The 11449-nt window shown below is 41.9% G+C and overlaps 1 long non-coding RNA gene across 1 annotated transcript; it reads right to left on the bottom strand.

The window, feature by feature from the left end:
• Window positions 1-6506: 6506 nt before the first annotated feature.
• Window positions 6507-11008, bottom strand: LOC114029664. The gene is made up of 3 exons (XR_003567516.1): window positions 10928-11008; window positions 9474-9560; window positions 6507-7106 (listed from the first exon to the last, which is right to left on the bottom strand). It is a non-coding gene; the product is annotated as an uncharacterized LOC114029664 (long non-coding RNA).
• Window positions 11009-11449: the final 441 nt, after the last annotated feature.

Raw genomic sequence — 11449 nt, forward strand, 5'->3', positions numbered from 1 at the left:
ATTAGCCCCATCTTTTACAGTTAATTTAACACCTTTTTATTAGTTCTTTTTCTGTGATTGAGTCAGTGAAATACCATACAGAAAAGGTCCCATTTCCGATATATGTCAGTGCAGTGTTGTTTTTAGTTGCCAGAGTTTCTAGGGCAGCAATTCGCTAAATGAAGTGGTAGCCATAAGATCACCTATGAAAACATAGTTTAGATTAATCAGTTTGAACTTAAGTATCTTAAAGAATTCTCTTTATCTCTAAGTAGCTTGACCACTATTGAAAGAAAGGGGCTTAAGGCAAGTACAGTGTGAAAAGACAATAGAGTCTTTGCTTAAGGAATTTACTATTTATTCCCCTTTGTTACATTTTCTAGCAAATGATGCCAAGTCATTCCCTGAAGAAAGCACTTGTATTTATAAAAATCCTTTTATAAACTTTTTAAAAATCCTTTTCATAAACTTCCCTATTATTTATCTGGTAACATAGCTGCCTCAATATGCCTCCATTGGGAGTTACCAAGCACTAACTAATCTTACTTCCTTTACAGCCTTTACATGGTGAACTCTGATTTGACAACACCTGTAATTCCATGTCATTGTTTCTTAGATGACAAGTGGGTGTTTCCTCTTCTGAGTTTCTATTTCCCTCTTTTTTGGGATAAGCAGCATGATTTTTTTTGCAAGTGTTCAGTGATCTTAGACTTCCCTCCCATCTCAGAGGCCGCTGTTAGTGCCAGCACTGGGTCTGGCAGGTCAGGAAGACCTGAGTTCACTTCTGATCTCAGACACTAGGGCAGCTAAGTGGTGAAGTAGACTGGAACCAGAAGACATCTTCCTGAGTTCAAATTCAGCCTTAGAAACTTAATACCTGTGTGACTTTGGACAAGTCATTTAACTTCACTGTCTTCAACTATAAAAATAATAAAATAATAACAGCAGAGTTGTTATGAGAATCAAATAACGTAATACTTGTAAAGTATTTAGCACAGATATTATAAATGTTTATTCCCTTCTCTTCCTCCTGTTAGCAGCAAGAAGTCTTACCATGAATTCCACAAAGCCGTTGTTTGAACCAGGAAAAAACTTCATTAACTTATTTAAAAAACTTCCCAGGCGAAGGCCGGGCCTCCCACGTGTGGGAGCACACGTGTGAAACAGATACATATATGCTCTTTCTAGGAAGATCATTGCAAATTTCTCTTTCCTCTACCAGACAGCAGGGTATAGTAGATAGTGAGCTGGCTTATCAATTAAAAAGACCTGGGTTCAGATTCTTCCTCTGACACATATTGGATGTGTGACCTTGGGCAAGGGTCATTCAACCTCTCAGTGCTTTAGGCAACTTTCTAAGGGGCAGAAAATGAGTCAACTTACATTGGTAGAGGGAGTTTTTTCACCCATGAGTTTCTTATACCAATGAAACCACAGTTGCAGTTTCTACCTTATCCTTAAAACTTGCTTGAAGTAAGATCCTCATTCCTTGTCCTTTCTAGTAAGTCCCCTGGAACACATTTTTAGGTAAAGGAGAAAGATCTCTTGGAAAGAGAGAGCCTGAAGATACCAGAGAGATGGGATAACTAATAAAGTAGGTCTCAAAGGAGAGATAGACAGTTAGGCAGCAAAGTGAATAGAGCCTGGAGTCAGGTTTCCTGGAGTCAAGAAGGCCTGAATTCAAATCAAATACACTTACTAGCTGTATCACCCTAGGCAAGTCACTTAACCCTGTTTGCCTCGATTTCCTCATCTATAAAATGGGCTGGAGAAAGAAATGACAAACCACTCCAGTATCTCTGCCAAGAAAACCCTAAATGAGGTCATGAGGAGTCTGAAACAACTGAACAAAAACAACAGACTGGTCCACATTTACAGACCCTTAAACATCATGGTCCCTTAGTTCATTAACATCCTCAGCTCTATTTCAACCATCCACAGGGGTAGGCATAGCTTAGAATTCACTAGCACTCAGAACTGTGCATTTCCATAATACTGATCTCTAAATTCCCCTTAAGATCAGAATTGCCTTCCTCCATCTCTCCCTCTAATGCACTCTTCCTAAAACTATTCTTTGTTTTCATACATGGTCACCAAGGATTTTATTCAACCTTGTTTGACCAGTTCCCTGCTCTGGCTTTACTTCCTTCCAGTCACCCTATATTTAACTAATTCAACAAGTCATTCATTGTCCTTCATTGTCCTGAATCCCTTATTCTTCTATTGTTCAAGGCTCCTCTAACCCTCAACACTTCCATCGTTTATTCCTATTCCTAAGTTTTTGAATACTGCCAGAGCAAGTCATGCAACCGTGCCAACTGTGTCAACTAAAAATTAATGTTATCCAATTTCATCAAAGCCATCAGTGTTGCATGGCAATCTTTATTCTTCCTTGTTTGGCTTTCTATCATGCTACCCTCTGCCTCCCTCCTCTCCTCTCCCTCCTCTCACTCTGTCCACATAGGGAATCATACCCTTACCTGTGGGTGCTCTGCCCAAAGGAATAAAAATTTTGATCGCTTGAAACCTTGCAAGATATCTTGGGGTTTATGGGCTAGATTTCTTTTTTCCTCTTCCCTACTTATTTAACCTATCATTTAGAAAACAAACAAACTATGCCTTAAACTCAAATCACTGGCTCTCACTGATTGGTCAACAATAGGTCCCAGCCCAAGCCTTACTTGGTCATTGTTTGGGTTTTGATGGCTCAGAGTGAGAATCAAAGCAATTATTTTTCTTTTGGTCAAAAACCCTGAGGGTCTTCCCCTCCCAGATTGATTTTTTTTTTTCTTGACTAGGTAAAAGAGGCCATTTTTTGCTTCATTTCTTACCTAGCCTTAATCACTGAAGGGTATTGCCTCAGACAAACTGAAACCTGGAAAAGACCTTAGCTTAAAAGGGACAAGTGCTCCCACTACATTAGGGGCCATCTCCAGTCATTTTGATGTATATCTTGCCACTGGATCCAGATGTCTGAGTGAGCCAGAATGAGGCTGGTGACTTTGCACAGCCCTGCCTCACTTAAATCCAATTCACTTGCAAGTCAAGATGTCATTGGTCATCTTCAAGAAGGAAGGACAAACAACAACAAACAATCATGCTACCCACAATGGCTATTCCAAATATCTTTCTCTGTTCTTGAGCACCCAATCCCCTATTTCTCAGGAAATAACATTGCCTTCTACTTTACTGAGAAAAATCCAGGCCACCAAATGGCTTCCAAGGTCACTGTTCTCTCTTGGTTCTCCACTTTCTAAGTAGGGGTATCCTCTAAAGCTTTGTCCTGGTCTGTCTTCTTTTCAACTTCTAAACTGCCATTTACTCTCAGAAAGCAGAGTCTATAAAGCATATATATCCATTATCTTTATTTGGTTAGGGACAGGGCCACAAAAACATTTAGGCATTATGTATGAGATTGACAGATTTTTGCCTTGAATTAGGACTTAAAAAGACTAGATCCATCCATACAAATTCAAATTGTTTATAAAAAAAACACCTGGCAGGATTCAATCCATAGCATGTCCCTATTTCTCTTCCAGAAGGAAATTTTTGTCCTTGATTGGTATTATAACTCCTTACAATCATAGTTAGGGTTAATAGTTAACCTGCTTAAGTAGAAAAAAGAAGAAGGCAAGAGCCTGTGATATTCAATCTAATTCAATGAATTAATCTTTAATCAAAATATAATGTAAACACATATAACTTATATCAAATTGTTTGCCTTTGCAATGATGAGGGTGGGGACAAAGGGAGAGAATTTGGAACTCAAGTTAAAAAAGAATAAATATTGAAAATTGTTTTTACATGTGATTTGGGGAAAATAAAATACTAAATTAGATAGATAGATAGTAAAATTCTGTGTAACTGAACTGTGGCCATCTAATGAAAACCAAAGTAACAGGGACTTAATGACCTGCAAATAACTGGGATTTTTTAAAGAGATCTGGAAAGACCTATATTATGTTTCAGGGAGACTAGAATTCAACCTTTGTGGAGAGTAGGAGGACAGTTGTGACTGGACAGTCACTCTCTCAGGTAGGGTATTTGTAGTCTATGGGTATAATTCTCTTTTTTTGACTTAATGATAAAACCTATTTTTCCTGGTTAGCCAAGGGGCAAAGGGGAGGTTGGAGAGGTAAGTAGTTACAGTTAGACCCAGGATTAGAACCAGCGGTCTTAGACCAAGACCTCTTCAGGCTTTAGGGGCTTCCTAATCATAATTCAAGTTCTCAAGTCCATCCCTTCTCTTTGCTTGCCCTGTCTCTGTGAGGGACTGTCTGATGTTGGCTACTGCCAAGTGGAGGTTGTGGCAAGATGGGGTAGGAACTGGGTATTAGGAAGTAACCGGAGCTCACCTTCCTGAGGCAGTGGGCAGTGCTATGTGAGCTGTTATAAGCTGGGGAAGGAACAGAATACAACGAAGTAGCTGGAGCACGTGCTCCTGAGGCAGGGGGCTGTGCCACATGGGAGTGGGACAGCAGAGAACGAGTTCCTTTGTCTAGTCCCCTCCCTAAGTGCAACGTCAACCCCAGACGCCTCCTTCCTGTGTCCTTCCTGACTTCCTGGGTCACGTACCTTCCCTTTGTGTAGCACTGACCCCAGACGCCTCCTCCTGGTATCTGGGCCTGACTTCCTAGGTCACATGCTCTCCCTTTGTCTATGCACTAATCCCAGACGCCTCCTTCCTGTATCTGGTCCTAGCCTCCTGCGTCACTTCCTCTCCCTTGGTGCGCTAAACCCAGACATCCCCTTCCGGTATCTGACCCTACAATCATTGACTAGTAGGCGGGCTGAAGAGGAGGGTCTAAGTAGGTACTTAAGGAACGATCGTGGTTGGAACACGCGCTCTCTCTTTGCTCCTGCTCTCTTGCTATGGCCTTCCTGCTTGGCCTTGCTGTGATGGCCTCTGAATAAAGCTCGGGTGTTGGCACCTCCTGGTCAGCTTGTCTCTGTGTGTTTATCCGGGTAGGCTCCAAAGACTGGTAAGTAGTATGACTCTGGCAGCCTGCTCCTTATAGGAGGAGAGTGCACGGTGTGGCCGGCACATGTCTCCCCCTCTTTCTCTCTTTTCTCTGAAGTCTCTACCTATCAGGAACCAAGTCTCCCTATGGACATAGTCCTGTCAATTCAATAAAATATTTATTTAGTGCTTACTAAGGTCAGGCACTGGGAATATAAAGGAAAGCCACACACACACACACACACACACACACACACACACACACACACACACATACCATTCCTGCTCTCAAGGAGCTCACAGTCTACAACATGCAAACAACTATGTACAAATAAGATGTATGTATGATAAATTGGAGATAATCTCAGAGGGGAAGCACTAAGACTAAGGACTACTAAGAAAGAGTTCATGCAGAAGGTGGGATTTTAGCTAAGACTTGAAGGAAACCAGGGGAAGCAGAAGCATGGAGGCAGAGATAAGCAGGGAGAAAGTTCCAGGCATGGGGAACAACCAGTGAAAATGCTCAAAGTGGGAAGATGGAGTGTCTTGGGTGATAAGCACAAGGAGGCCAGAATCAGTGCGTAACAGAGTACATGGACAGAACTAAGGTGTAAAAAGACTGAGAAGGGGCCAGATTATGAAGGGCTTTAAAAGTCAAGCAGAGGATCTTATATTTGATCCTGGACATTTTATATACTCCATTGGAGTTTATTGAATAGGGGGCATGACATGGTCAGAACTGCACTTTATTTTACTGGGACAGCTAGGTGATGCAGTGGATAGAATGTTGGGACTGGAGTCAGGAAGACTTATCTCCATGAGTTCAAATCTGGCCTCAGACATTTACTAGTTGTGTGACTAACTTAACCCTGATTGCCTCTGAGGGAAAAGTATTTTATTTTTTTCTAATTACAAGTAAAAACAATTTTTAACATTTTTTAAAATTTTGAGTTCCAAATTCTCTCCTACGCTCCCTCCCCATATTCCTCCCTGAGATGACAAACAATTTGATATAAGTTATCCATGTGCAATCATGCAAAACATATTTCCATATTGGTCAGGTTGTGAAAAGAAAAACACAGACCAAAAAAATCACCAAAAAAAAGTGAAAAATAGTATTGTTTGATCTGCATTCATACTCCAGTTTTTTCTCTGGAGGTGGATAGTATTTTTCATGATGAGTTCTTTGGAATTGTTTTGGATCATTGTATTGCTGAGAATAGCTAAATCATTCACAATTGATCATCATACAATATTGCTTTTATGTACGAGATTCTCCTGGTTCTGCTCATTTCACTCTAAATCAGTTCATGTAAGTCTTTCTGGGTTTTTCTGAAAGCATCTTGCTCATCATTTCTTATAGCACAATAGTATTCCATGACAATTGTAAACCAAGGCAGATGCTCTCTTGAGGGAATATAGCTCTCTTTTTCCCTCAAAGGGGAAGACTCCAGGAGAATGCAAAGGCCAGTTCTCAAGTTTTAAATCCCCCTTTTGCCTAAAGAGAAGAAAACCAGAGAAAGATGATGCCTGTGAAATTAAAGGAAGGTTTTTATTAAGCAGGGAAATAAAAAATGCACATGGGGACTGCCAACCTATGCTGACAGCCCATGGATGAGGAGAGTTTATGTATCTCCTAAACAAAGGAAGGTAAGGAATTTGGGGGGAAAGTGGGCTTAGAAAGGAATGAGTCAGTGAGCCCCATTCCCATTCCCCAGTGAGGAATTCCAGGTGTCAGAGTTGTGGCCCTTTGATACATGAATCAGAAGGCATCCTTGGTGATGAGCAGTCCATATTTCAAAGCTTAATAAGGAGATGTCTCTAAAAATAGGATAATTCCAAGAGTCCCATAACCAACAGCTCGGGGAGTCTCTGGAGATAAGGATGTCCCTTGAAGGTCCATAAACACCAAATGGCTCAGGATCTGCTTCAAAGCTGGTATGAGATTAATTGGCTTCAGAGTTACTGAATTTCTGCACATCCAGCTAGGTTTACTCTTGGTCACCACAAGGGATTGTTGATATGTCAAGCCGATACAGCCAGTCTTCATACAGTTCTTCTGGTTACCTGGATATCTGGCGGGGTGGGCCTCAAGCAAATCAAAGTATCCATTTTCACACAATCATATACGGCAACTTGGTGGTTCCTCCTATTGGTTCTAATTCTTCTTTACAACATGACAAATATGAAAATATGTTTAATAGGGATGTATATGTAGAGCCCATATCAGATTGCTTGCTGTCTTGGGAAGGGAGGCAGGGAAGGAGGGGGAGAAAATTTAAAACTCAAAAGCTTATGGAAGTGAATGTTGAAAACTAAAAATAAATTAATTAATTTAAAAAATCCTATGTCACAACTTATTCAGCTATTCCCCAATGGATGGGCATCCCCTCAATTTCCAATTCTTTACCAGATCTACACTTTAGGAAGATCACTTTGAAAGCTGAATGAAGGATGAATGGGAGTGTGGAGAGAATTGTGTCAGGGAGACCAGCTAGCAGCCTATTATAGTAGTCCAGGTGTGAAGCGATGAGGGCCTTCACCAGGGTGGTGGCAATGTTAGAGGAAAGAACAGGGAGTATTTGAGAAATATTAAGAAGGTAAAATAGACAGGACTTAGCAACAGGTTGGATATGGGAGATGAGAGAGATAATACTGAGGTTGCAATTGAGCTTGGGAGGATAATGGTATTTCCACAGTAACAGGGAAGTTAAGGAGAGAGAAGTGTTTGGGGAAGAAAGTTCAGTTTTGGGCATGTTGAGTTTAAGATGTCTGTAAGACATCTAGTTTCAAATGTTATTTAGAAGTTCTTTAGAGGGGCAGCTAGGTGGTGCAGTGGATAGAGTACCGGCCCTGAAGTCAGGAGGACCTGAGTTCAAATCCAGCCTCAGACCAAACACTTGACACTTACTAGCTGTGTGACCCTGGGCAAGTCACTTAACCCCAGTTGCCTAAAACAAAAAACAAACAAACAAAAAGTTCGTTAGACAGTTGGAGATTTAAGACTAAAGAGATGTTAGGACTGAACAAATAGATTTGAGAATCACGTCTCTTTTTTTAAAGGAGGCATTTGAGGTTAAGTGAGTAGCCCAGGGTCACACAGCTAGTAAGTGTCTGAGGTCAGAGGCTAGAAAGGTAGGAAGGGGCTAATGGGGAGCTGGAAGATGTGGGATTGGACCTCTGAGGAGAGACGTTAGATGTAGATTTGGGGCTCATGTATATAGAGGTAATAACTGAAGCCATTAAAATGGATGAGAAAGTGTGTAGAGAAGAGAACCAAAGACTAAACCTTGGGGGATATCCACATGAAGGGGCCAAAGCAGTAGAAGCAAGCAAAATAGTCAGAGGAAGAATTTTCATCTACCAACGTGTCCCTCACAAGGCACTTTTGTGTAGCCCCACTCCATGCCCAAGTGAGTTTGGAGGTTCCCTGAAGGAGATAGCCCTATAATACTGTGTAAATGTGGGGAGATGGGACTCCTGATTGGCCAAGGGGCCTCTGAGTCCACGATGCTGGTCTCCATTAAGATGGTTCTCAGGGGCAGCTAGGTGGTGCAGTGACTAGAGAGCACTGGCCCTCGAATCAGAAGGACCTGAGTTCAAATTTGACCTCAGACACTTACTAGTTTTGTTCTCTTCCCCTCGTAATTTTGTAGGTGTCATCTACTGCCCTGGCTTGAGAGTTGGGTGCTGCCCTATTTTTGGAGGTGTGGGGGAGGGGTGGTCATCGTGCTGGCTTCCTATCCTCTCATTGCCCCTCTCTCACTATCTGTGCTCTCACTTTCTGTGTCTCAAATTAAACCACATAGCTTTCCCTGGTGTGAATTTGCTCCATATGAAAGTCTATAGTTTTGCAGTCTAATTCTTCTGTGAAGTCTCTTGTAATCCCTGGGTAGTTGCAACAAACTAGTCTCCTGGTGTAACTTTGCATGAGATTTGACAGGTGTTTGGCTGAGGAGAACTAGTAACTACCCTCCAGTGGGCATAGGTGTGATCTCCCAACTTATCCCTTCTGGCACATCTCTCACTCTCTACTCTTTGCCCTTGGCTCCATCCTATAGGGGGAAGCTATTCCTAGAACCTACCCAGAATGGAATAATAGCAAAGTTGCCTGAGGTCACTGCCTGAGGGGCATTAAGAGAACATTTCTTACTAAGCCTCTTTCCCACCCCCACCCTCGTTGGGGGCCACCTCCAGTCATCCTGATCTATATCTTGCCACTGGAATCAGATGACTCTGGAGGAGAAAGTGAGTCTAGTGACCTTGCACAGCCCTCCCTCACTTAAATCCAATTCACTTGCAAGTCATGGCATCATCTTATGGTCCTCTTCGAGAAGGAAGGACAAACAACAACCTTTCTGGCTAACTCATTTGTGCTTTAAGGGAATTGGGACGGTCCAGATGTGACTTACCCTTTTCCCAGTTTGGGGGAGGGGCATTATATTTACCAAATATTTATTTACCAAAAGATATTTGTACCAAACACACACACACACACACACACACAGAGGGTTATATTTACCAAAATATTTACCGATAAAATATCTTCTGTTCATGCAGCAATTTAGAAAGAGAATTTCTTTTCTCTCTGGGTCTAAGACTAAAACTTCTCCTTCAACTCCTTGAGCAAATAAAATACAAAGATATAAAAAGTTGGGTTAACTGCTGTTTTATCTTAATATTGGCTTTTAGAGACTAGATGGCCAGCAATATAAAATATAAACTTTAAAGAAACAAAAAGATAGGCTTTCACATAAATACACATCTTCCCTGGGTGGGAGAAGGAAGAAAGGAGTTTGACCATTTGTAGTTTATAGCAGCCAAGAACAGCTACAGTCTTTGTTGCAATGGCTCCAGGTGGTCCCAAATCTCACCCTTAATTGTGGCTGGGGTAGCAGATGTCACAGATGGTAGCAGGGGAGGCCAAGGTCAGTCTCTGTGTTTCTGCACACTATTCTGGCTATTTCTCAAAATGTAGCTTTTCTCCCTTATTCCCCTGGCCCCCTGCCCTTTCAGAGAAGAGAAAAAGGAGACTGTCTTCTTTTGGAGCCATCACAGCTCCAGTGGTCCTTGGATCAAAATATGCTGATGATTTTGTCCTACCTTGTGTGTATACAGTGTCAACTGTACTCTAATTCTTTGGTTAAAGGGCATCATATCAGTCTTCTTGTTTTTGGTTTTTCATCTCCATCTTTTATCTAGCTGCCCAAGTAAACTTCTTAAATCACTACACCAAACGTGGCACTTATTGATTCAAAATCCTTTGGCAGTTCACCAGTTCTTATTAAATAAAGGGTAAACTTCTGACCCTGTCATACACACACATATATATATTCAAGGCATATATGTGTATATGTACCTATTTATACTCTATCTCCAACCTACTTTTTCAGCTTCATACTATTACTCCTTTTTTGTGTACCTCATGTTCTAACCAATGGAAAGTAATCCCCTTCCCCAAACTCTGCCATATCCTATCTCCATGCCGTTTTTCATGAAGTCCAACATTCCTGGAATGTTCTACCCCTCCACAATCTCTATTTGTTGAAATCCGTTTTTGCCTTCAAGAAGCAACTCAAGGAGACTTCATAGAGTTTTACACGACATTGATAAAAATGGTTTATAGGGCTGGGCCCTGGAACTCACCACTAACAATCTTTCTTGACAAAGATCAGGGTGATAAAAATCCGTTAATTCAATTCATTTCAGGAAATATAAAACCCACCTCTATCTCTTTTCTTTTTTATTCATCTTACAATACTTTATCTGGATCTCTTCTTTGCACTCTTCCTAATATCAATTATTTGTGAGCATATCTTCTCATTAGATTATAAACCCCTTGGCAGCTTGGTTAGTATTATATCACTTTCTGTTTTCCTAACGCTTAGTGCAATGCCTTGTCTGCACTACACTCAATAAGTACTGGACTTGGATTCAGGAGAGAAACGTTTAGTAGCTGTGTGATCATGGACAAGTAATTTCACTTACCTGAGCCTTAGGAGATGGAGATAATTGTGAGGGACTGTCTGATGTTGGCTACTGCCAAGTGAGGGTTGTGGCAAGATGGGGTAGGAACTGGGTATTAGGAAGTAACCAGAGCTCATCCTCCTGAGGCAGTGGGCAGTGCTAGGCGGAGCTGTGATAAGCTGGGGAAGGAACAGAATACAAGGAAGTAGCTGGAGCACGTGCTCCTGAGGCAGGAGGCTGTGCCACGTGGGAGTGGGATGGCAGAGGACGAGTTCCCTTTGCTTAATCCCCTCCCTAAGTGCAACGTCAACCGCAGACACCTCCTTCCTGTGTCCTTCCTGACTTCCTGGGTCACGTACTTTCCCTTTGTGTAGCACTGACCCCAGACGCCTCCTCCCGGTATCTGGGCCTGACTTCCTGGGTCACGTACTCTCCCTTTGTCTATGCACTAATCCCAGACGCCTCCTTCCTGTATCTGGTCCTAGCCTCCTGCGTCACTTCCTCTCCCTTGGTGCGCTAAACCCAGACATCCCCTTCCGGTAT

Source organism: Vombatus ursinus, unplaced genomic scaffold (genome assembly GCF_900497805.2).
Source record: "Vombatus ursinus unplaced genomic scaffold, bare-nosed wombat genome assembly UNPS02014941.1, whole genome shotgun sequence".
In the NCBI taxonomy this organism is placed as follows: Eukaryota; Metazoa; Chordata; class Mammalia; order Diprotodontia; family Vombatidae; genus Vombatus; species Vombatus ursinus.